At 35.9% G+C, this 22,417-nt stretch overlaps 1 protein-coding gene across 2 annotated transcripts in view; it reads left to right on the top strand.

Annotated features, from left to right (window-relative positions):
* The window catches only part of GHR (growth hormone receptor), a 300,742-nt gene that overhangs the window by 86,681 nt on the left and 191,644 nt on the right, over positions 1-22,417 (top strand). The window contains exon 1 of one of the 2 annotated variants that reach the window (XM_032278847.1): positions 19,059-22,151. The exons of the other annotated variant lie outside the window; for it this stretch is intronic. The gene's annotated coding sequence lies outside the window, so the exon portion shown is untranslated. Of the gene's footprint in view, positions 1-19,058; positions 22,152-22,417 lie in introns of those variants that run through there. 2 annotated transcript variants of the gene reach the window in all.

The raw sequence follows: 22,417 nt of genomic DNA, 5'->3' as shown, positions 1-22,417 counted from the left end.
CTGTAAGTCCAATTAAACCTCTTTTGATTCCCTGCTTCAGGTATGTCTTTATCAGCAGCATGAAAACAAATTAATACAGTGTCAAAGTGAAAGTAAGAGTCACATGCCTCTCAGTTTAAATCCATTTATCTTGGTGAGGAAGGCATGTTGAAAGCCAATATAGACCAAAAGCTAGGTTCTCGCATCAAAGAGTTACCCAAGTTATGAGTGCAAGGAAATGTTCTTGAAGAAAATTAAAAGTGCTATTCCAGTGAATACACAAATGATTAAAAAAAAAAAAAAAAAGCGAAACAGCCTTAGTGCTGATATGGAGAAAGGTTTGAGTGGTCTGGTTAGAAAATCAAACCAGCCATATTTCTTTAAGCCAAAGCCTAATCCAGAGCAAGGACCTAACTCTCTTCAATTTTATGTAAGCTGAGAGAGGTAAGGAAGCTACAGAGGAAATGTTGGAAGCTACCAGAGGCTGGAAGTTTAAGAAGCCATCTGTGTAATAACATAAAAGTGCAAGGTGAAGCAGCAAGTGCTAATATAGAGGCTGCAGAAAGTTATCCAGAAGATTTAGCTAAGACCAGTGGTAAAAGTTAGTAAACAGCAGATTTTCAGTATAGACAAAATAGCCTTCTACTGGAAGAAGATATCAATAGAAGATCTAAGACTTTCATAGTTATAAGGGAAAAGTCAATGCTTGGCTTCAAAACGTCAAAGGGAAAGCTGACTCTTTTGTTATGGGTTAATGCAGTTGGTGACTTTAAGTTGAAGCCAGTTCTCCCCAGCCTTGCTAGAGAGGCCAAAAGTCAAATTCAGGAAATGCAGAGAACTCCTGCAAGATTCTACACAAGAATATCATACCCAATACATATAATCATCAGATTTTCCAAGGTCAAAATGAAAGAAAGGCTGTTAAAGGCAGCTAGAGAGCAAGGGCAGGTCACCTACAAAAGGAACCCCATTGGGCTAACAGCAGACCTCACAGCTAACACCCTACAAGCTGGAAGAGATTGGGGGCCTATATTCAACATTCGTAAAGAAAGAAATCTTCAACCAAGAATTTCATGTCTGACCAAACTAAGCTTCCTATGTGAAGGAGAAAGAAGATTCAGAGAAGCAAATGTTGAGGGAATTTGTTACCACCAGACCTGCCTTACTAGAGATCTTGAAAGGAGCACTAAATATCAAAAGGAAAAACAGCTACTAGGTAATACCAAAACACACACTTAAATATACAGACCAGTGACATTATAAAGGAACCACAAAAGCAAGCCAGCATAATAAACAGCTAACAACACAGTGACAGGATCAAGTTCACACATAGCAATATTAACCCTGAATGTAAATGGGCTAAATGCTCCAAAAGGCACAGAATGGCAAGCTGGATTAAAAAAACAAGAACCAATGGTATGGTGTCTTCAAGAGACCCATCTCACATAGCCTCCAAATAAAGGGGTGGAGGAAAATCCACCAGGCAAACCGAAAACAGGAAAATGCAGGGGTTGCAATCCTAATTTCAGACAAACAGACTTTAAGCCAACAAAGATCAAAAAAGATGAAAAAGAGCATTACATAATGGTAAAGGTTTCAATTCAACAAGAAGACCTAACTACCCTAAATATGTATGTGCCCAACACAAGAGCACCGTAATCATAAGGCAATGTCTTAGATACCTGCAAAGAGGCATAGACTCCCACACAATAATAGTGGGAGACATCAACACTCCACTGACAGTATCACACAGATCATGGAGGCAGAATATTAACAGATCTGTTTAGGTCCTAAACTCAACATTGGACTAAATGGATCTGATAGACCTTTACAGAACTCTCCACCCAAAAATAACAGAATATACACTCTTCTCATCACCACGTGGCACATACTCCCAAGACTGATCACATACGTGGAAATAAGATAATCCTCAACAAATGCAAAAGAACTGAAATTATACAGCTTCAAAAATCCTAGGGCCCTTAAGGGGTATGCTATATCTACTCTGTCTATTCTCTATAAATGGAACACAATACATGTTTAATAGTATATCTGTTTACAGTATGGTTTGGTGAATATTTTAAGGCCACAGTTGAGACCTCCTGCACAGAAAAAAAGATTTTTTTTCAAAATATTACTCCTCATTGACAATGCATCCAGTCACCAAAGGGATCTGATGGAGATGTACAAGAAGGTTAATGTTGTTTTCATACCTATTAAGACGATGTCCATTCTGCAGCTTATGGATCAAGGAGTAATTTTGGCCTTTAAGTCTTATTGTTTAAAAAATACATTTTGTAAGGCTATAGCTGCCATAGATAGTGATTATTCTGATGAATCTAAGAAAAATACATTAAAAAGCTTATGGAAAGGATTTACCATCCTAGATACCATTAAGAACATTTATGATTCATAGGAGGAGATCAAAATAACCTTAACAGCCATTTAGAAGAAGTTGATTCCAATTCTCATAGATTACTTTGAATTGATTCAAGACTTCAGCTGCATGTGTAGTAGAAATAGCAATAAAGTTTGAATTAGAAGTGGATCCTGAAGATGTGACTGAATTGCTAGAATCTCATGATAAAACTTGAACAGATGAGGAGTTGCTTCTTATGGGTGAGCAAAGAAAATGGTTTCTTGAGATGGAATCTACTCTTGGTGAAGATGCCATGAACACTGTTGAAATGATAAAAGATTTAGAATGTTACATAGACTTAGTTGATAAAGCAGCAGCTGGATTTGAGAAGACTGACTCCAATTTTTTTCATGTTATTTCATTTTTTTTTTTAATTATACTTTAAGTTCTGGAATACATGTGTTGAATGTGCAGGTTTGTTACATAGGTATACATGTGCCATGGTGGTTTGCTGTACCCATTAACCTGTCATCTACATTAGGTATTTCTCCTAATGCTATCCCTCCCCTAACCCCCTAACCACCCACAATAGGCCCTGGTGTGTGATGTTCCCCTCCCTGTGTCCATGTGTTCTCATTGTTCAACTCCCACTTATGAGTGAGAACATGTGGTGTTTGGTTTTCTGTTCTTGTGTTAGTTTGCTGAGAATGATGGTTTCCAGCCTCATCCATGTCCCTGCAAAAGATATGAACTCATTCTTTTTATTGCTGCATAGTATTCCATGTTGTATATGTGCCGCATTTTCTTTATCCAGTCTATCATTGATGGGCATTTGGATTGGTTCCAATTTTAAAAGAAGTTCTGTAGATAAATGCTGCCAAAGAGTATCACATGCTACAGAGAAATCTTTTATGAAAGGAAGAATCAATCAATGTGGCAAACTTTACTGTTGCCTCATTTTAAGAAATTGCCACAGCTACCTCAGACTTCAGCAACCACCACCATGATCAGTCAGTAGGCGTCAACATTGAGACAAGATTCTCCACCAGCAAAAAGATTATGACTCACTAAAGGCTCAGATGATCATCAGAACTTTTAGCAATAAAGTATTTTTAAATTAAGGTACATACATTGTGTTTTTTAGACATAATGCTCTTGCACACTTACTAGACTATAACATATTATAAACATAACTTTTATATATAGTAGGAAACCAAAAAAATGTGTGGCTTGCTTTATTACAATATTTGCTTCATTGCAGTGGTCTGGAACTGAACTGCAGTATCTCCAAGGTATGTCTGTATTCAAGTTTATGTTTTGGCATACATTTTTCTTTACTTGTTAAAATAATTGTTACTTCATTATTATCTGACTCATTAGAATCTGCAGGGTTGCTTAGACCATATTCCATTGTTCTACCACTACACAGATGTCTGAGTCCTGAAAGTGAATCTATCTGACTAATTCTGAGTTTAACAGCCGATATAAAAAGTAGATGTTACACACCCTACATAACTGAAGCCCCCTATCACAGATACATCTTAATTATTGGGTGGGTCACTTAGTCTTCTTGGTTGAGGTGTTAGTGCTTTTCACATCTATAGAAATATTCTATATGTCTAAGGCAAGTTTATGAAGTAAATTTACTCTTGTCATTCTTTCCAACTTGAAAATAGAGGATATATAATTTTTAGCATTCCATTATTACCTAGGGGATACTCTTCAGTCATTCTTCCCTGAATTTATTACACTGGCCCTATAATAAGTTAAACGTAGAATTAGCACTAAAGAGAAATAGAATGAACTTCCAGAATGGGAATAGGAAATGAAAGAGTAGTTCAGAAGTGAATAACTTACTTTTTACCTGGCAAATCTATATTTTTCCAGCTTTGTTTAGGTATGATTGTCAAATAAAAATTGTATATATTCAAGGTGTATAACATGATGATTTGATATATGTGTACATTTTATAATGATCATCACAATCAAGTTAATTAACACATCCTTCACCACACAGTTACCATTTGTGTGTGTGTGTGTGTGTGCCAATAAGGGAGTTTAACCATTTTTGAAAACTAGCTACGACACAATTCAATTAAAATTCTGAGAAAGAGGCTGGGCACAGTGGCTCATGCCTCTAATCCCAGCACTTTGGTAGGCCAAGGCAGGGGGATCATGAGGTCAAAAGATTGAGACCATCCTGGCCAGCATAGTGAAACCCCATCTCTACTAACAATACAAAAATTAGCTGGGCATGGTGGCATGTGCCTGTAGTCCTAGCTACTCAGGAGGCTGAGGCAGGGGAATTGCTTGAACCCAGGAGGCAGAGGTTGCAGTGAGCCAAGATCATGCCACTGCACTCTAGCCTGGCGACAGAGCAAGATTCCATCTCAAAAAAAAAAAAAAATCTGAGAAAGAAGAAAAATTGTCATGCAGCTGTTTAATTTTAGAGGCATTAACTGACAAAATCCAAGCTTTATGAGGAATACTCAGTCAAATTTTCATGAATGAATGGGAGCCCTTACCTCTGAAACTGCTGTCATGGAAGAAAATGCTAACAGTGTCTTATACAATAATTCAAGTTACCAATTTGGTTAAAGTAGCAAGATGAGCCATGGCTGTAACTCAGAATGGCAACTATGGTGTCCTTAGCTAATCTACTACCTAGTTTGCCTTTTTGCTCTAAAGTGGGGACTAGGTTAGAATTCAGAGAATAAAAGGCCGTTATCCTTCCAGGGGAAATACAAATGACAAGTTTAAATTTGTTTTTTAATACTGATGCGACTCATTTGGGGCTGTGGAAATTGCTACTAGCATTGAACCTCTTATTAACATTCAAGGTGTGCCAGTTTTGCATAAGCCGTGTCATATTCAGAGATAGATTGTTGTTACAAACTAAGGCACTATTCTCTTGGTTTTTCACCTCTTTCAATAAAAACAGCTAAATAGACTATTTCTAGATAAGCAGTTGAAACTGCTCTACTCATCTCTTCGGAATACGTTTGTGAGGGGTATTACTATATTAACACGCAGAGTAAATATACAAAGGAAATGCTGCTGCATACATTGAGATATAATGGATGCCTATTTTAGAATAATATATTATTTCTTAAAAGTAAAATAAGTTTTTAAAGTCATGGATTCTGTTTCTAAGGAATTCTCAGCTGGGGCTTCTGAGCTAATTCTTGATGGCTAGCACTTATTAGTAGCAGAAAAAGAAAACCGTGGATTTTCTCTTGAGACAGTGAATGGGGCTTTCTGGCATGTTTGCAGTTAGGAACTCAGATGACCATAGATTTTTTTTTTTTTTTGAGACGGGGTCTCGGTCTCACTCTGTCACCCAAGCTGAAGTGCAGTGGTATGATCATAGCTCCCTGCAGCCTCAACCTGGGCTCAAGTGATCCACAGAATTTTGAAGTTCACCCTGGATTGTTGTGTTCTATACAGAGGTTCCACCTTTTGCTGTCTTTTTATGGTTGCTATATTATTATTTTGATGTTTCTTGACCAGCTGAATCATATTGTAGCATATGAAATGTGTTTTGGCTGTTGTTTAAATGGATATTTGCTAGCAGGTTTCACAATGTCCCACGTAAGTAAAAGGAACCAACCCATTGCTATTTGTTGCAATTCATAGTGACTAAACATGACCCCATGTTACAGCTCACCAAAGTCTTGGTTTATGTGTGACTTCCAGGGGAGAGAGATTGAGAACTATTTGTTAATCACTGCATCCCTAAATTAGAGTTTTTCACTAGAGTACTTGGACAGTTGAATTAGTATATTTCTCATAGGCTAGTGAGAAAAGCAGCTTTTTTTTTTTTTTTTTTTTTTGGCATTAATCAAATTCTGCTGACCCAGACGTCTGGGAAACCTTGTGACAAGATCCAGCCTGTACAATCAAACATATGATTTGCTTTTCTTCTTGGAAGGGACACACTGTGGCTTTTCTCTGGAATCTGTGAAGAAAATGCTCCCCAGCCTAGAGACTGGAATTGAGAAAGCTCTTCCTGGTCGTATAACAATAAGTCTTGTGAGGGTCAACTCAAGCCATGGGGGCAGGTTGAAGGAACGTGGGGTTGAGAGTCATGAATTCAGTGACTGGAACTCACCTGACTAACCATTCTAGCTCAGCTACCCCCTTAGGATTGTCACAGGGTTATGTGCCCTACATATAGAAAGTCATCAGAACTTCCGTTTCTTTTTCTGTTATATTTATGGACTTGTTACGTTTGACTCTAGGTAAGGGTATAGATTTAGAGGTCTTTGATTTATTTAATTACATATATATACATACATATATATATATATTTTTAGCATACAAAGGAGGCTGCAATATATACTCATGTACCTGTCACCCAAATGAATTCATCAAATGTAAACATTTTTCTCAAATATGCTTCTTAGCTGTTATTTGTAAAGAAACAAATTATACAGAAAAAATTGAAGGCCCCCATTTTACCTTCCCCAGTCTCATTCTATTCTCTGCCATCCCAGAGAAAACAGCTGTCTTGCACAGGTATTTATATATTCTGTTTTATACTTTGCCATTTTACTACATATATGGATCATGCTTGTTACATACATGAACATAAAATATACATGTTTTACTATAAGTGTGGAATGTATCCTGGAATTTGCTTCTTTTACTACCAAAAATTTTGTTTTCAGAATTTACCCTTGTTAATATATAATCCCAGTTCATCTTTTTAAAAATTTCTATATATTACTCCATCTTATGAAAATACCACAGTTTATTCCCATACTAGTCAGAATTTGAAATGATACCATTTTTTAACTAAAATTAATGATGCTGAAATAAATGTTCTTATACATTTCCATTAGAGTGCATGTAATAGAGTTTTTCTGACATATATATCAGTGTACTTTCTGTGTCTTAGGATATGTACAGTTGCATGTCTGTTAGTTACTGCCAAATTGCTCTGCAAAGTACTTATACGGGTTTCCACTCCTACCAGCAATGAATGAGAACTTTCTTTCCAGGCTGTTGCTGACACTTGATTGTTATCGGATTTAATTATTTGCCAGTCGATGGATGTGAGTTGCTCTATCATTGTTTTAATATTCATTACTTTATTTATAAAATTGGGCATACTTTTTATAGGGCCATTTAAATTTCCTCTTATCCTAATTTCTCCTCTTTGTTGATTCTTCTATTATCTTTTTCTCTTTATTAATTTATAGAAATGTGTGCATGTGTGATCCTAATATGTGTCATAATATCTATGTTATTTCATATATATATGTTGAAATATTGGCCTGTTATATATAGGTTGAAATGTTTGCTCCCCATCTCCTGATGACATTTTAATTTTGGTTCATGAAATCTTTTAACACATGTGATTTTTAATTTTTATATAGCTGATTTTTTTATTACTTTACATATTGAGAATTGCTTTAAAAATGACTTTCTTTTGCATGGTCATGTGCTCTAAATTTTTTTAAATTACTTATGATAGTTTTATGTTAAATATGTCAACATTTGTTTCACCTGGAGTTTTTTTCTATGTATGGGATAAGGAATAAATCATTTCTTTTACTATTGAGAATGCTTTTAGTATATTTCATTTTATTCTATTTTTAATTTTCCATAAGTTATGGGGTACAGGTGATATTTGGTTACATGAGTACGTTTTTTAGTGGTAATTTGTGAGATTTTGGTGCACCCATCACCTGAACAGTATACACTGTATGCTATTTGTAGCTTTTTATCCATCTCTGCCCTCCCATCCTTCCCCCCAAGTTCCCAAATTCCATTGTATCTTTCTTATGCCTTGCATCCTCATAGCTTAGCTCCCACATATCACTGAGAACATACCATGTTTGGTTTTTCATTCCTGAGTTACTTCACTTAGAATAATAGTCTCCAACCTCATCCAAGTCATTGCAAATGCCATTAATTCATTCCTTTCTTTCTATGGTTGAGTAGTATTCCATTATATATGTATATATTCCACAGTTTCTTTATCCACTTGTTGATGGGCATTTGGATTGGTACCATGATTTTGCAATTGTGAATTGTGCTGCTATAAACATGCACGTGCAAGTATCTTTTTTTCATAATGACTTCTTTTCCTCTGGGTTACCCAGTAGTGGGATTACTGGATCAAATAGTAGTATTACTTTTAGTTCTTTCAAGAATCTCCACACTCATTTCCATAGTTTACATTCCCGCCAGCAGTGTAGAAGTGTTCCCTGATCACTGCATCCATGCCAAGATCTACTGTTTTTTAAATTTTTTTTATTATGGCCATGCTTACAGGAGCAAGGTAGTATCACATTGCAGTTTTCATTTGCATTTCCCTGATCATTAGTGATGTTGAGCACTTTTTAATATATTTGCTGGTCATTTGTATATCTTCTTTTGAGAATTGCCTATTCATGTCTCATTTTGATGAGATTGGCTTTTTTCTTACTGATTTGTTTGAGTTTCATGTTGATTCTGGATATTAGTCCTTTGTCAGATGTACAGATTATAAAGATTTTCTCCCACTCTGTGTGTTGTCTGTTTACTCTGCTGACTATTCCTTTAGCTGTACAAAATCTCTTTAGTTTAATTAAGTCACAACTATTTATCTTTGTATTTATTTTATTTGCTTTTGCATTCTTGGTCATGAAATCCTTGCCTAAGCCAATGTCTAGAAGGTTTTTTCCAATGTTATCTTCTAGTATTTTTATAGTTTCAGGTCCTAGGTAAAGTCCTTAACCCATCTTGAGTAGATTTTTGTATAAGGTGAGAGATGAGGATCCAGTTTTATTCTCCTACATGTGGCTAGCCAATTAATCCAGCACCATTTGATGAAAAGTTATCCTTTCCCCACTTTATGTTTTTGTTTGCTTTGTCGAAAATCAGTTGGCTCTAATATTTGGGTTTATTTCTGGCTTCTCTATTATGTTCCATTGGTCCATGTTCCTATTTTCATATCAGTATCATGCTGTTTTGGTGACTATGGCCTTGTAGTATAGTTTGAAATCAGGTAGTGTGATGCCTCTAGATTTGTTCTTTTTGCTTAGTCTTGCTTTGGCTATGCGGGCTATTTTTTGATTCCATAAGAATTTTAGAATTATTTTTTTCTAATTCTGTGAAGAATGATGGGGGTATTTTGAGGGAGATTGCATTGAACTTGTAGATTGCTTTTGGCAGTATGGTCATTTTCACAATATTGATTCTACCCATCCATGAGCATGGGATGTGTTTTCATTTGTTTGGTCATCTATGATTTCTTTCAGCAGTGTTTTGTAGTTTTTCTTGTCAAGGTCTTTTGACTCTTTTGTTAAGTATATTCCTATTTTATTTATTTATTTTTTTGCAGCGGTTGTAAAAGGGACTGAGTTCATGATTTGATTCTATGCTTGGTCGCCATTGCTGTATAGAAGAGCTACTGATTTGTGTACATTAATCTTGTATCCAGAAATTTGCGAATTCTTTTATCAATTCTAGGAGCTTTCTGGAGGAGTCTTTAGGGTTTTCGAGTTAAGCAATCATATCATCAGCAGACACAGTTTGACTACCTTTTCAACAATTTGGCTGCCCTTTATTTCTTTCTCTTGTTTGATTGCTCTGGCTAGGACTTCCAGTACGATATTGAAGAGGAGTGTTGAGATTGGGCAACCTTGTCTTGTTCCAGTTTTCAGAGGGAATGTTTTCAACTTTTACCCATTCAGTATTATGTTGGTTGTGGGTTTGTCATAAATGGCTTTTATTACATTGAGGTATGTGCCTTGTATGCCAGTTTCACTGAGAACTTTAATCATAAAGGGATGCTGTATTTTGTCAAATGCTTTTTCTGCATCTACTGAGATGATCATGTGATTTTTCTTTTTAATTCTGTTTATGTGATGTATCACATTTATTGATTTGCACATGTTAAACCACCTCTTGATCTGGTGGATTATCTTTTTGATATGTTGTTGGATTTGCTTAACTAGTATTTTGTTGGGGATTTTAGCATCTATGTTCATCAAGGATATTGTTCTGTAGTTTTCTTTTTTGGTTATGTCCTATCCTGGTTTTGGTATTAGGATGATGATGCTGGCTTCATAGAATGAATTTGGAGAGTTCCCTCTTTATTCTATGGAATAGCATCGAAAGCATTAGTACCAATTCTTCTTTGAATTTCTGGTGGAATTCTTCTGTGAATCCTTCTGGTTCTGGACTTTTTTTTGTTGGTAATTCTTTAGTTACCATTTCAGTTTACCTGCTTACTATTGGTCTGCTCAGGGTATCTAACTCTTCCTGATTTAAGCTAGAAGGATTGGGCTTTTCCAAGAATTTATCCATCTCTTCTAGGTGTTCTAGTTTATATGCATAAAGGTTTCCATAGTACTCTTGAATGATATTTCGTATTTCAGTGGTAATATCTCCCATTTTGTTTCTTAATGAGGTTATTTGGATTTTCTCTCTTCTATTCTTGGTTAATCTTGCTAATGGTTTGCCAATTTTATTAATCTTTTAAAATAACCAGCTTTTTGTTTTATCTTTTGTATTTTTTTTTCTTTTAATTTTATATAGTTCTTCTCTGTTCTCGGTTATTTCCTTTCTTCTCCTGGATTTGAGTTTGGTTTGTCCCTTGTTTCCCTAGTTCCTTGAGGTGTGAACTTAGAATGTCAGTTTGTGCTCTTTCAGTCTTTTTGATGTAGCCATTTAGGGTTACAAACTTTTAGCATCACCTTTGTTGTCTCTCAGAGGTTTTGATAGGTTGTATCATTGTTGTTCTGTTCAAAGGATTTTTTAATTACCATCTTGATTTCATTTTTGACCCAATACTTGTTCAGGAGTAGCTTATTTAGTTTCTGTGTGTTTGCATGGTTTTGAAGGTTTCTTCTGGAGTTGATTTCCAGGTTTATTCCATTGTGGCCTGAGAGAATGTGTGAAATAATTTCAATTTCTTAAATTTTTTGAGGCTTTTTTTATGGCCTATCATATGGCCTATCTTGGAAAAAGTTCCATATGCTGTTAATATAAAATGTGTATTCTGTGGTTGTTGGACGAAATGTTCTGTATATATCTATTAAGTCCACTTCTATTGTTTCTTTGTTGACTTTCTGTCTGGACAACGTGCCTAGTGCTGTCAGTGGAATATTAAAGTCCCCACTATTATTGCATTGCTGTCTGTCTCATTTCTTAGGTCTATTAGTAATTGTTTTATAAATATGGGAGCTCCAGTGTTAGGTGCATATGTTTAGGATTATGATATTTTCCTGTTGGACAAGGCTTTTTATCATTATATAATGTTGCTCTTTGTCTCTTTTAACTGCTGTTGCTTTAAAGGTTGTTTTGTCTGATATAAGAAAAGCTACTCCTGCTGGCTTTTGGTGTCCATTTGCATGAAATGCCTTTTTCCACCCCTTTACTTTAAGTTTATGTGAGTCCTTATGCGTTAGGTGAGTCTCCTGAAGGCAGCAGATAGTTGGTTGGTGAGTTTTTATCCCTTCTGCAGTGCTGTATCTTTTAAGTGGAGCATTTAGGTCATTTACATTCAATGTCAGTATGAGATGTGTGGTACTGCTGCATTCATGATGCTATTTGCTCCCAGTGTACTTTTTTGTTTGTTTTTTGTTTTTGATTTTTAACTTGTATTTTTGTTTTATAGGTCCTGTGCGATTTATGCTTTAAAGAGGTTCTGTTCTGATGTGATTCCAGGATTTGGTTCAAGATTTAGAGCTACTTTTAGCAGCTCTTGTAGAGCTGGCTTGGTAGTGGCAAACTATCTCAGCATTTGTCTGAAAACGACTGTATCTTTTCTTCATATATGATGCTTAGTTTTGCTGAATACAAAAGTTTTGGCCAATAATTGTTTTGTTTGAGGAGGCTGAAGATAGGGGCTCAATCTTTTCTATCTTATAGGGTTTCTGCTGAAAAATCTGCTGTTAATCTGATAGGTTTCCTTTATAGGTTACCCAGTGCTTTTGTCTCACAGCTCTTAAGATTCTTTCTTTTGTCTTAACTTTAGATAACGTGATGACAATGTGCCTAGGTGATGATCTTTTTGTGATGAATTTTCCACATATTCTTTGAATTTTTTGTATTTAGATGTCTAGGTCTCTGGCAAGGCTGGGGAAGTTTTCCTCAATTATTTCCTCAAATATGTTTCCCAAACTTTTAGATTTCTCTTCTTCCTCAGGAACACTAATTATCCTTGAGAAGTTTGGTCATTTAACATAATCCCAGATTTCTTAGAAGTTTTGTTTATAATTTCTTATTTTTTGTCTTTGTTGGATTGGGTTAATTCAAAGATTTTGTCTTCGACTCTGCATATACTTGTTCAATACTGTTGCTAAGACTGTTAGAGCATTTTGTATTTCCATAAGTTTATCCAATGTTTCCTGAAGTTTTGATTGTTTTTCTTTATGTTATCTATTTCCTTGAATATTTCTCCTTTCACCTCTTATAACATTTTTTGCATTTCATTGCATTGGGCTTTGTCTTTCTCCTGTGCCTCCCTGACTAGCTTAATAACTATCTTCCTGAATTCTTTTTCAGGTAAATCAGGGATTCTTTTCTTCGTTTGGATTCACTGCTGGTTGACTAGTGTGATTTTTAGGAGATGTTAAATTTCCTTGTTTTGTCATATTACCAGAGTTGGTTTTCTGCTTCCTTCTCATTTGGGTAGACTGTCAGAGGGAAGGTCCAGGGCTGAAGGCTGTTGTTCAGATTTCTTTTGTCCCATGGGGTATTCCCTTGATGTAGTACTTTCCCTGTTTTCCTATGGATGTGGTTTCCTGTGAGCTGAGCTGAAGCCATTGTTATCTTTCTTCTGGGTCTAGCCACCCAACAAGTCTACTTGGTTCTGAGCTGATACTGGGGGTTATCTGCACAGAGTCCTGTGGTGTGAACTGTCTATGGGTCTCTCAGCCATGGATACCAGCACGGTATTTGGTGTGTCTTCTGTGTCCTGCAGGAGCAGCCCACTTCTTTCAGAGGGTCTTTGGGTCCTCTCGGACTTCCTGGTTCATTCTTGCAGTCTAGATCTATTTTTTAATATGATAATCCTAACAACATTTACTGAGTAACACATTCTTTTTTTATTGTTCTGTAATGCCTCCTCTGTTGTAAATTAAGGTCCCATAAATGCTTTGGTCTTTGCTAGAATGTCTTTTTGTTCTCTCGATTTAAAATTTTCTATCCCAACAAGATATCCTATTGTGTAAGTACTATATGTTTACGCTAGACATTTTTACTTTATACTGAATAACAGTGAGAATTCTTCAAAAGTTCACTTTAAGTATGCTGTTAGGTTTGTATAGGTTTTTGGCTGACTTATTTTTGTGAGATTAAGAAAACTGCTATTTCTAGTTTATTAAGAGAGTTTATCACAAGTATTAGTCTATAAATAATAGTTTTTCTGCATATTAGAATAATCATTTGGTTCCCACTTTTAAGTTATTAATGTAGTAGATCATATTGATAGATCTGCCTGTCCTTACATTCTTAATCTTAATCTTACATGAATGGGATGTGTTACTGTATTCTCTCTTTCTTTCTCTTTCTCTTTCTGTTTTTCTCTCCCTCTCTCTCTTTCTCCGTGTCTTTTTTCCTCTCCTTATCTCTCTTCTGGAACATCTAGTAAATTTGCTTTATATAGGTATTGATTTTCCAAAAATTTTTTTGAGAAGTTAAAAATTCAAAGGTTTTTATTTCACCTTGTTTCAAATATAGTAATTATCTAGGAATAAGTATTGTTCATTTTCTACCTGTTGAGAATGAAAACATTCACAGAACATAAACCTACTTGTTTCAAATATAGTAATCATCTAAGAATAAGGATTGTCCATTTTCTACCTATTGAGAATGAAAACATTCACAGAACATAAGCTTAAAACATTTCTTTCTTTTGTTTCTAACCTATGGGAGGCCTGTCACTTTTCTAAAAGTTATAATCAGGCTGAGTTTCACTTCCTGGGCTCTCTGGTAGAATATAGAATATGCTCTTCCCAGCCCTCCCTAGCATTGAGTCCTGCCTCCTTCCCCACTCCCCTGCCACCACCGCCCCTGCTCCCTGCTGCCCTGCAGTTGTTTCTTAATGCAGCAGAAGGCTGCAACAACCACAAACTACATTGCCCATGCTCAATCCATGCCCATGTCCTTTTGCATTTCCCCCAGTCAGACTACCCACTCCCACAACAACCAATATCAGTGTTCCCACTTTTCATACATTATCTATTTTTCTCTAAAATAAAGCAGATCTAGCATATTTCAATTATCCTTTGAGACAGTCTCTACTATTTTCCTTGTTTTTGTTGTCTAGAATTTATTTTCATCTTTGGATCTACAGGAAATCCATTCCATGTTGTTTTTTACAAGCAATATCTAGTTGAATTATCAACCACATTTTACTTTTTTCTCACCATTAGTTTATCCATCTAATAAATTCTTATTGCATGCCTTCTATTGGCCTGCTATAAGTTGTACATGACTGGAGTCAGCAAAATCATCTCTGAACTCATATAGTTGACAATCTAGTTAGAGACTGGAGATGATAAACAAGTAAACAAGTAAATATATATCAAAAATAAGTGTCATGGAGAAAAATTAAGTAGTATAAGGATTGTTATTTCTCTAGGTTGTCAGGCAAGAGCTCACAGATGGGTGACATTTGAATGCATACTTGAAGGAATTCTGGGAGAAAAGTATCCCAAGGAGAGGGAATAGCATATACTGGTTAAGGCCTTCAAGGAAAATCAAAGAGGCCAGTTCTGTTGGAGAAGAATGAGCAAGAACATAGCAGCAGTAAATGGAGGCAGAGAGAGTGGGTGAGAGTGCGGTTGGGAAAAAAATCATATAGGACTTTCAGATCACTGTAAATACTTTGTTATTTACTCTAAGTGATATAGGATGCCATGACAAGATCCTGAAAAAAAAAAACAGTAACATGTTCTTATTTTAGCGAGACCAATTTGGGTGTTGGGAATAAGGAGATTCAAAAGCAAAAGCAGATAGGCCATTAAGAAACTGTTATAATAATCCAGATAAATGTTGGTGGCTTGATTGAGGGAGAAAAAGATGGAGATTGTAAGAAGTCACTACATTCTGGATGTAATTTGAAGGTATGTCTGAGAGAATTCGTTGATGCAGTATTAGTTATGGGGTATCATTGAAAGAATAGAGAAAAGACCTGAGAATCTGAAAAGGTGAAGGTGATATTTACTGAAATGGCCTACACTCTTGAATGAGTAGATTAGGAGATAAAATTGAAAGTGTGGTCATGGGATTTATAAGTTTGAGATGCCTATCAAACATTCAAAGAAATTACTAAATAGTCAACTGGACATATAAGCCTGTAGTTCAAGAAAGAGATCTGAATTAAAGTTATGATTTGGACAACATCATCATATATATGGCATTAGTGTCATGATGCCAAATGAGATAATCTAGGAAAAAATCATAGAGAAAAGAGGAGAGGAAGATAATTTCTGGTGATATTTCAGTGCTAAATGGTTTGGAAAATGAAGAGAACACAGTGAAGTTGAACAAGACGAAGTACTTACTGATGTGGAAGAATCAATGGAGAATAGTGTTTCAGATACAAAATTGAGATAGTGTGTCAAAGAAAGGGGAGTGATCCATTGTGGCAAGTGTTAGTCATAGGTTACATAAGATGATTAGGAATTTGCCGCAACGTGGAAGTCATTGGTGACTAGAGCAAAAACTATTCCATCGGTGTAGTGGAGATTAAAGCCTGATTTGAATAAGTTTAAGAAATTGGGCAAAGAGGGATTAAAGACAGGAGTGTAAGACAATTTCTTCAAGAAGTTTTGATTTAGAGGGGAGCAGAGAAATGGGTCAGTAACTTCATGGGCAGTAACTGAAATAGGAGAAAAGATCTTTTCCTCTTTTTTTAAAAGGAGAGAATTTTAGCACACATTTAAGGTGATTCTTGTCTTCTTTCCAAAATAGCTCCTTTAGGTATTTTTAAAAATTTTATGTATGTGTATTTCTATTTCAATCATTTTGGGGTACAAGTGATTTTTAGTTACATGTTTGAGTTGTGTGGTGGTGAGGAAGTCTGAGATTTTAGTTAATCCATCACCCGAGTAGTGTACATTGTACCCAATATACACATTTTTATCCCCCAGACCCCCTACCCCCTCCTCAGTCTCCAGTGTCCATTATATCACTCTGTATGCCTTTGTGTATCCATAGCTTAGCTCCCACATGTGAACAAGAACTTAATGGTATTTGATTTTCCATTTCTGAGTGACTACTTTTAGAATAATGGCCTCCAGTTCCATCCAAGTTGCTGCAAAATGTGTTATTTCCTCCTCTTTAATGGCTGAGTAGTGTTCCATGGTGTATATGTACCACATTTTATTTATCCACTCATTGGTTGATGGGCAATTAAATTGTTTCTATATCTTTGCAATTGTGAACTGTGCTGTGATAAACATACATGAGCAGGTATCTTTTTGACATAATGACTTATTTTCCTTTAGGTAGATACCCAGTAGTGGGATTGCTGGATTGAATGGTAGATCTACTTTTAGTTATTTGAGCAATTTCTATATTGTTTTCCATAGAAGTTGTACTAATTTACATCACTACCAGCAGTATATAAAGCAATCCCTTTTTGCCACAACTACGCTAACATTTATTGTTTGTTTATTGTTTTTGTTTGTTTGTCTGTCTTTTTGTAATGGCCATTCTGGCTAGGATAAGGTGGCATATCATTATGGTTTTAATTTGCATTTCCCTTTTTTAGGTATTATTTAATAAGAGTCTTTTGGTAGTAAACTGTTAGTTTTCATGTGTGCTGACACACATATACACGGAGTCTTTAGTGACAGGTTAGTTGGATACTAAATTCTGAATTGATGGCTCTTTCTCTAACACTTTTAAAGTTTATTTGTGTTCTGGCATCTATTGTCACTAAAGAAAAATCCTTCACCAGTCCATTTGGGTCATTAGCAGGTAATCTGCCTCCTATTTTAAGTACTTTTAAAGATTTTTCTGTATCTCCATGCCATATGATAGATCTACTTTTTATTATACTTTACCTCAGTGATTACTGTGGACTTTTAATCTGCAAACTCAATTTTTGGATTTTATAAAATTATCAGTAATAACCTTTTCTAAAACTGATTCTTTGCAGGTGAATTAACTCCTATCTTTCTGGAATTCCCATCATATGTGTGTTAGAGCTTCTGAATCTGTCCTCCAGGGCTCTAACTGCTCTTTTAAATTTTTCAGTACATCTGTCTTAATTGAAAAAAAAAATATTGCAGTGTTTGGCACAGAAGAAGAAGTTCAAAGTACAACTTTGCAGTGCCACGTTGACCAGCTGTTCTGGCATTGGTTATTCTTTAAAGTTATTTTTAAGGTTAATATACCTTATCAGGCAGCAGGTCTCAAAACCTAGGGAAGCATAAAAGCCTAAAGGCACCTTGGCAAAAATCAAGCTGATTAAAATGATCTTTCCCTTTTTCTTTTCCTGCTATTCCTTCATCCCTAAAGAATAGTGAGGAAGCTTTCCTTAAAAAGATATGTATAAAAAGCAGAAAGAAAAAAGGGAATCCAGAAAATGTAGGAGGACATACTTAGATAATTCACAGTAAATGTTCCAAAGAATATTCAGCCTCACTAATTCCCAAATAAATGTCAAAAAATGGCAGATCATTTTTATCCATTAAATTAGTGGCAACAGGAGGAAAATAACATTTTGCTGACAATTCTAATAGTGCAATTGAAATTCTCTCCTTGTCTAGTTTGAGTCTAAATTAGGGCAGTTTGAAGGCAATAGGGTGATATCTATGAAAAATCTCATAAACATCCTACCCTTCCATGCAGCAATATTGCTTCTCTGAATCAACCATTGGACAGTAAATGGAAATAACAAACCAAATTTCCCCCCACCTTCCAAGAGACGTTTATTGTAACATTACTGATAATATTGAAAAACTAGAAGCAATCTATATCCGTGACCCACCCTTGTTTCCACTGTTACTCACTCTTAAGAAAATATTGGGTCTACAAAATAACCCAACAGACATGCCCATGCATCCAAAATTTCCATGTAAGAAAACTGTTCAATCCATTCCATTCATTTAAACAAGCCAATAAACAAAGCTGGCTTTGACCCACTAAACTGATCCTACCAACTAAGAATAGTTTATGGCTCATAGTTTGAAAAGTACCAATCTGAATGGCCTGTAAAAGGCATATGATGGCATATGAATTAAATTTCATATTCACAATTTTTTATGTTGTTTTTGTTTGGGGGTAGTTGGAGGGGTACTATGTTTCTTTAGCCAGCAAGAAAGATAATGTTTCCATATAATGGGGATTTACTGTAATGATATCAGATTTGTTCTACTATGTCCAGCCATTCTCATGTATCTCTCTCTCAATACATCACGGGTCCTTGTGGATTCTTTTGTGATGTCCTCAAGCTCCCTGTCCACTCCCTTGCAATTTGTCCAAGCTTATAGAACCTGCCTGTATCACTCAATGTCTGATTTCAAGCATTTTCTATTGGTCAGCCTTTGGTATTAGGACTTCATTGTCAATCTACTCAATTAATATTAACTGAGCTAAGGTGAGTTAATTTGAATGAACAAAGAATTGCTAAAAGCTGCATTTCCTAGAACATAGGGCAATATAATTGGCAAGTACTTGAGAGTCTCTAATGTTAAATGAAAAAAAAATAATAAATAATAAAAGAGACAACTTTTTATATGGAGTTTGTTTTCCATTTTCTTTAGATATTTTATTAGAGACAAAAAAGGAATGCAGAATTTATTTTATACTATATTAGTCCTGAACAGATTTCTACACAAGCAAGTACTATGCATTTATAATCAGAAAAAATATCAAAATTAGCTCTGTGGAAAATGATCATCTTGCAAGCAGATATCATGTACCCCTATTCTTGATTTAGCTCATCTTCTTGATGTAAATATGAAGTGTCTGTGATTAAGATTCCATTTGAAGCCAAAATCTTCATGTTTGTCTTAACAAACACCATCTCAGAGTACATTGCTTTGTGTAAAACTTGTTTGTGGTTTGAGTACAAACCTGCAAAGATATAGTTCAGGCTCCTTTTCCCAACGTCCTTCACTTTCCTTAGTATGACCGTTATTTTGTAAAATCTGATAAGGCCCCTAATAACTTGGGGTTTGGGAATTTGATTTGAGGTAACATGGCTTAGCGTGTCACCTATTTTTTATTAAACCAAAAAAGACAACCTCTATGTGACAAAGATGTGCATTTATGTGGACCTTAATAATTACCCCCAAATAAAACTATTCACGGGTTCTGACTGTTCCAAATACTTCCAGCTTCAGCACACTAATAGGATTTATAGCTGTCTTAGATGAGGAAGCAGTACCTTCTAAAGTTCATTAAAAAGCCATATCAGAATGCCATGTGTTCAGGTACATTTTCTTTTCTTTATGGGTATCAAGAAAAAATCTCAGCGTATGTTTTTACACAAGGCTGTGCGATTACTCTTTCCCATTACTCTTTCAATTGAGCCTGACAAATGAGGTAAAAAAAACTATCATTCAAGGACAAATTAGAAAGATCTAGGTTGGCTGGTGACAAAACCACTGACTAACTGGCCCTTTGTATTTTTATAACCCTTCATTGTATGGAATCCAGAATCATAGTGAGTCTCAGACATGTCCCACAAGTCTAGGTAGCCCTCAACAATGTGTTCAGTGATCCAGCCCATCAGCATCCAAGCCAGCAGGGTGAAGGAGGAGAAGTGGAGGGGTTGCTCATTGCCTTGAAGAATGCATATGCCACTTCCATTCAAGTCCTGCTCACCAGAACCTAGTCATGTGACCACACTTAGCTGCAAGGTTGGCTGAGAAATGCCTTTAACTGGGTTCTATTACTAATTGAAAGTGGGAAGAGTGAAAATTGGGGATAACTAATAAATATTAGTTAGTCCAAGTCATGGATTGTGATATTAATTCCATGAGCAAGGAAAGTCATTTAAATGTTTTATGCAGAGGGATGCCATGACGGTAACTATGTTTCAAAGCATATTTGTGTGTGTGAGAGAGAGACTGAAAGAGAGAGAGAGAGAAATGGATTAGAGAGAACTTGTCTGGGTGTTAAGAGGCCATTTTCAAATCCAAGTGAGAAATGGTGGCTAGTAACAATAGTGAGGATAAAGGGGGATGGAATGGACCCAAAAGATACAGAAGAAATAACTTCAAAAGATGAAACAGGGGCAAATGAGGAAGGAAAGACCTCCAGGTAACTCCTAGGTTTCTGATTTATACTGCAAATTCTGGAGATCAGGCGTTTATGGACCACTAAGTTTAGTTTTAGAAATGCGCTTTAGAGGTATTTGTCAGATAGGTGGTTTCTACACATTCAAAATAAGATTTCAAAACATATTAGCCACAAATTCACCATCAGTGAAATTCTCAAACCTAGTCATTGTTAACTGAACCGTTTAAATGAATTTCCCCCTCTGAGTGTTTCTCATCTTAAAGGGTTTGTATGTATCACATGTCACAGAATGGTTTATTGCACATAAACATGGGAAAGCAAGCCAGGCAGGAGTCCAGTAATCAGCTAAAGGCCCGACTAATTCTGGAAGCAGTCATAAATCATCAACAGTCTTCTTGTGTTGACAGTGTGGACAGAACTGTTGCTCACACACAGGAAAATGAGTCACACAGTCTTGTGTGTATTGCAACTCACTCCACACTCGATGATGGGAATCGTCATGATTGTTCTGTGTGAGCAGCTACAAGAACTATGGCAAAGTTCCAGAGCTAGAAAGCAGTTCTTTTAGGTTTGTTTTTTTTTATGTCACTCAAGTATGTAATTCACTAAATGTTTAGTAGTTTGTACCTTTTGGTTGACTTGTGAGCCCTTTCTAAAAGAGGCCTATTTCCCTCTATTAGAAGGTAATAAAAAAAAAAAACCTAAATTACATTTTCTAAGTGCTGTGTTCTTCTGCCCAATTGATCAAAATGTACTTAGTTGATTAGGACTTTGAAGGGCTAGGATGAGGGGACTAAATTAATATTCAGGAATTCCAGTTTTCTAGGGGTTTTCTAATCAACTACTTTATACTGCTGAAAATGGTTAAACGTTTACAATGAAATTAAGTATGCTAGGATTTCTGATGAGCACTGATGTTTTAGAATTCATTTATTCATTAATTTCTTCATTTATAAAATGTACAATGTGCTATCTTCTGGCACTTGAGATACTTTAGTGAGGTAGCAGTAAGCACAACAGATGGCCACTTATGCCTTTGTTCTTGCACTCCTTTGAGAAGGGAAAGGACCAGATTCAGATAATCTATCACTGCTTTCAACCCATCTAAATCAGAGCTTTTGTTGAGTACTAATGCTTAGCCCTCTTCTCAGCTGATTTGGCTGCCTTCATTGTAATAGGCCTCATGAGACTCCAGCCCAGGCCTGGCCTTCACTTCAGCAGGCAGAGCATAGAGATGTCCTGGGCAAAGGTCAGGGGATTTGTTATATGAGGCAATGATCTGGTGTAATTTAATTTACTCTTCTGGTACTAGATATATGTGTGTGCGTGCATGAGAGAGAAAGATTGAGAATGACTGATTTTGGAGGGATTTTGTGAAGGTTTACATATCAAAGCAGAAAGACCAAGAAGTTAGCGATTAATACATGCCAAGTGGTGACCAAGAAACTTCCAACCCCTCCCTCTCTGCCAGATTTTAACCAAATCAGTGTGATGTGATCTGCTTGCATACATGAGTGAATGAAAAAGGAAATTTAAAAGGTTCTTGATATAAAGCCTGGAGGAAACAATACGAAACCCAGCCTCTATTTCAGCAATATCTGCCGGACTGTTGGTTAGTATTCCCTAACTGTTATTTATTGTTTGATTAAAAGACTGATAATCAGGATTTTTTTTTCTACTTACTTTTGCATTTTTTAGATATAAATCTTCAATGTGGCTTAGGCCAGATGTTTTTCTTTCTCCTCCCACTTCGTTCTTCCCTCTTCTGGGTTAATTTCTCATTGTTCTCTCTTCCCCTGACTTCTCTGCCCTTTTCCTTCCTACTGTAAGCGAAACTTCTTTTTGTGTGTGCTAGATTTATAAAGTATTCTTATTAGG

Source organism: Sapajus apella, unplaced genomic scaffold (genome assembly GCF_009761245.1).
Source record: "Sapajus apella isolate SASKATOON/1434 unplaced genomic scaffold, GSC_monkey_1.0 scaffold11, whole genome shotgun sequence".
In the NCBI taxonomy this organism is placed as follows: Eukaryota; Metazoa; Chordata; class Mammalia; order Primates; family Cebidae; genus Sapajus; species Sapajus apella.
This window is presented reverse-complemented; position numbering and strand designations above follow the sequence as displayed.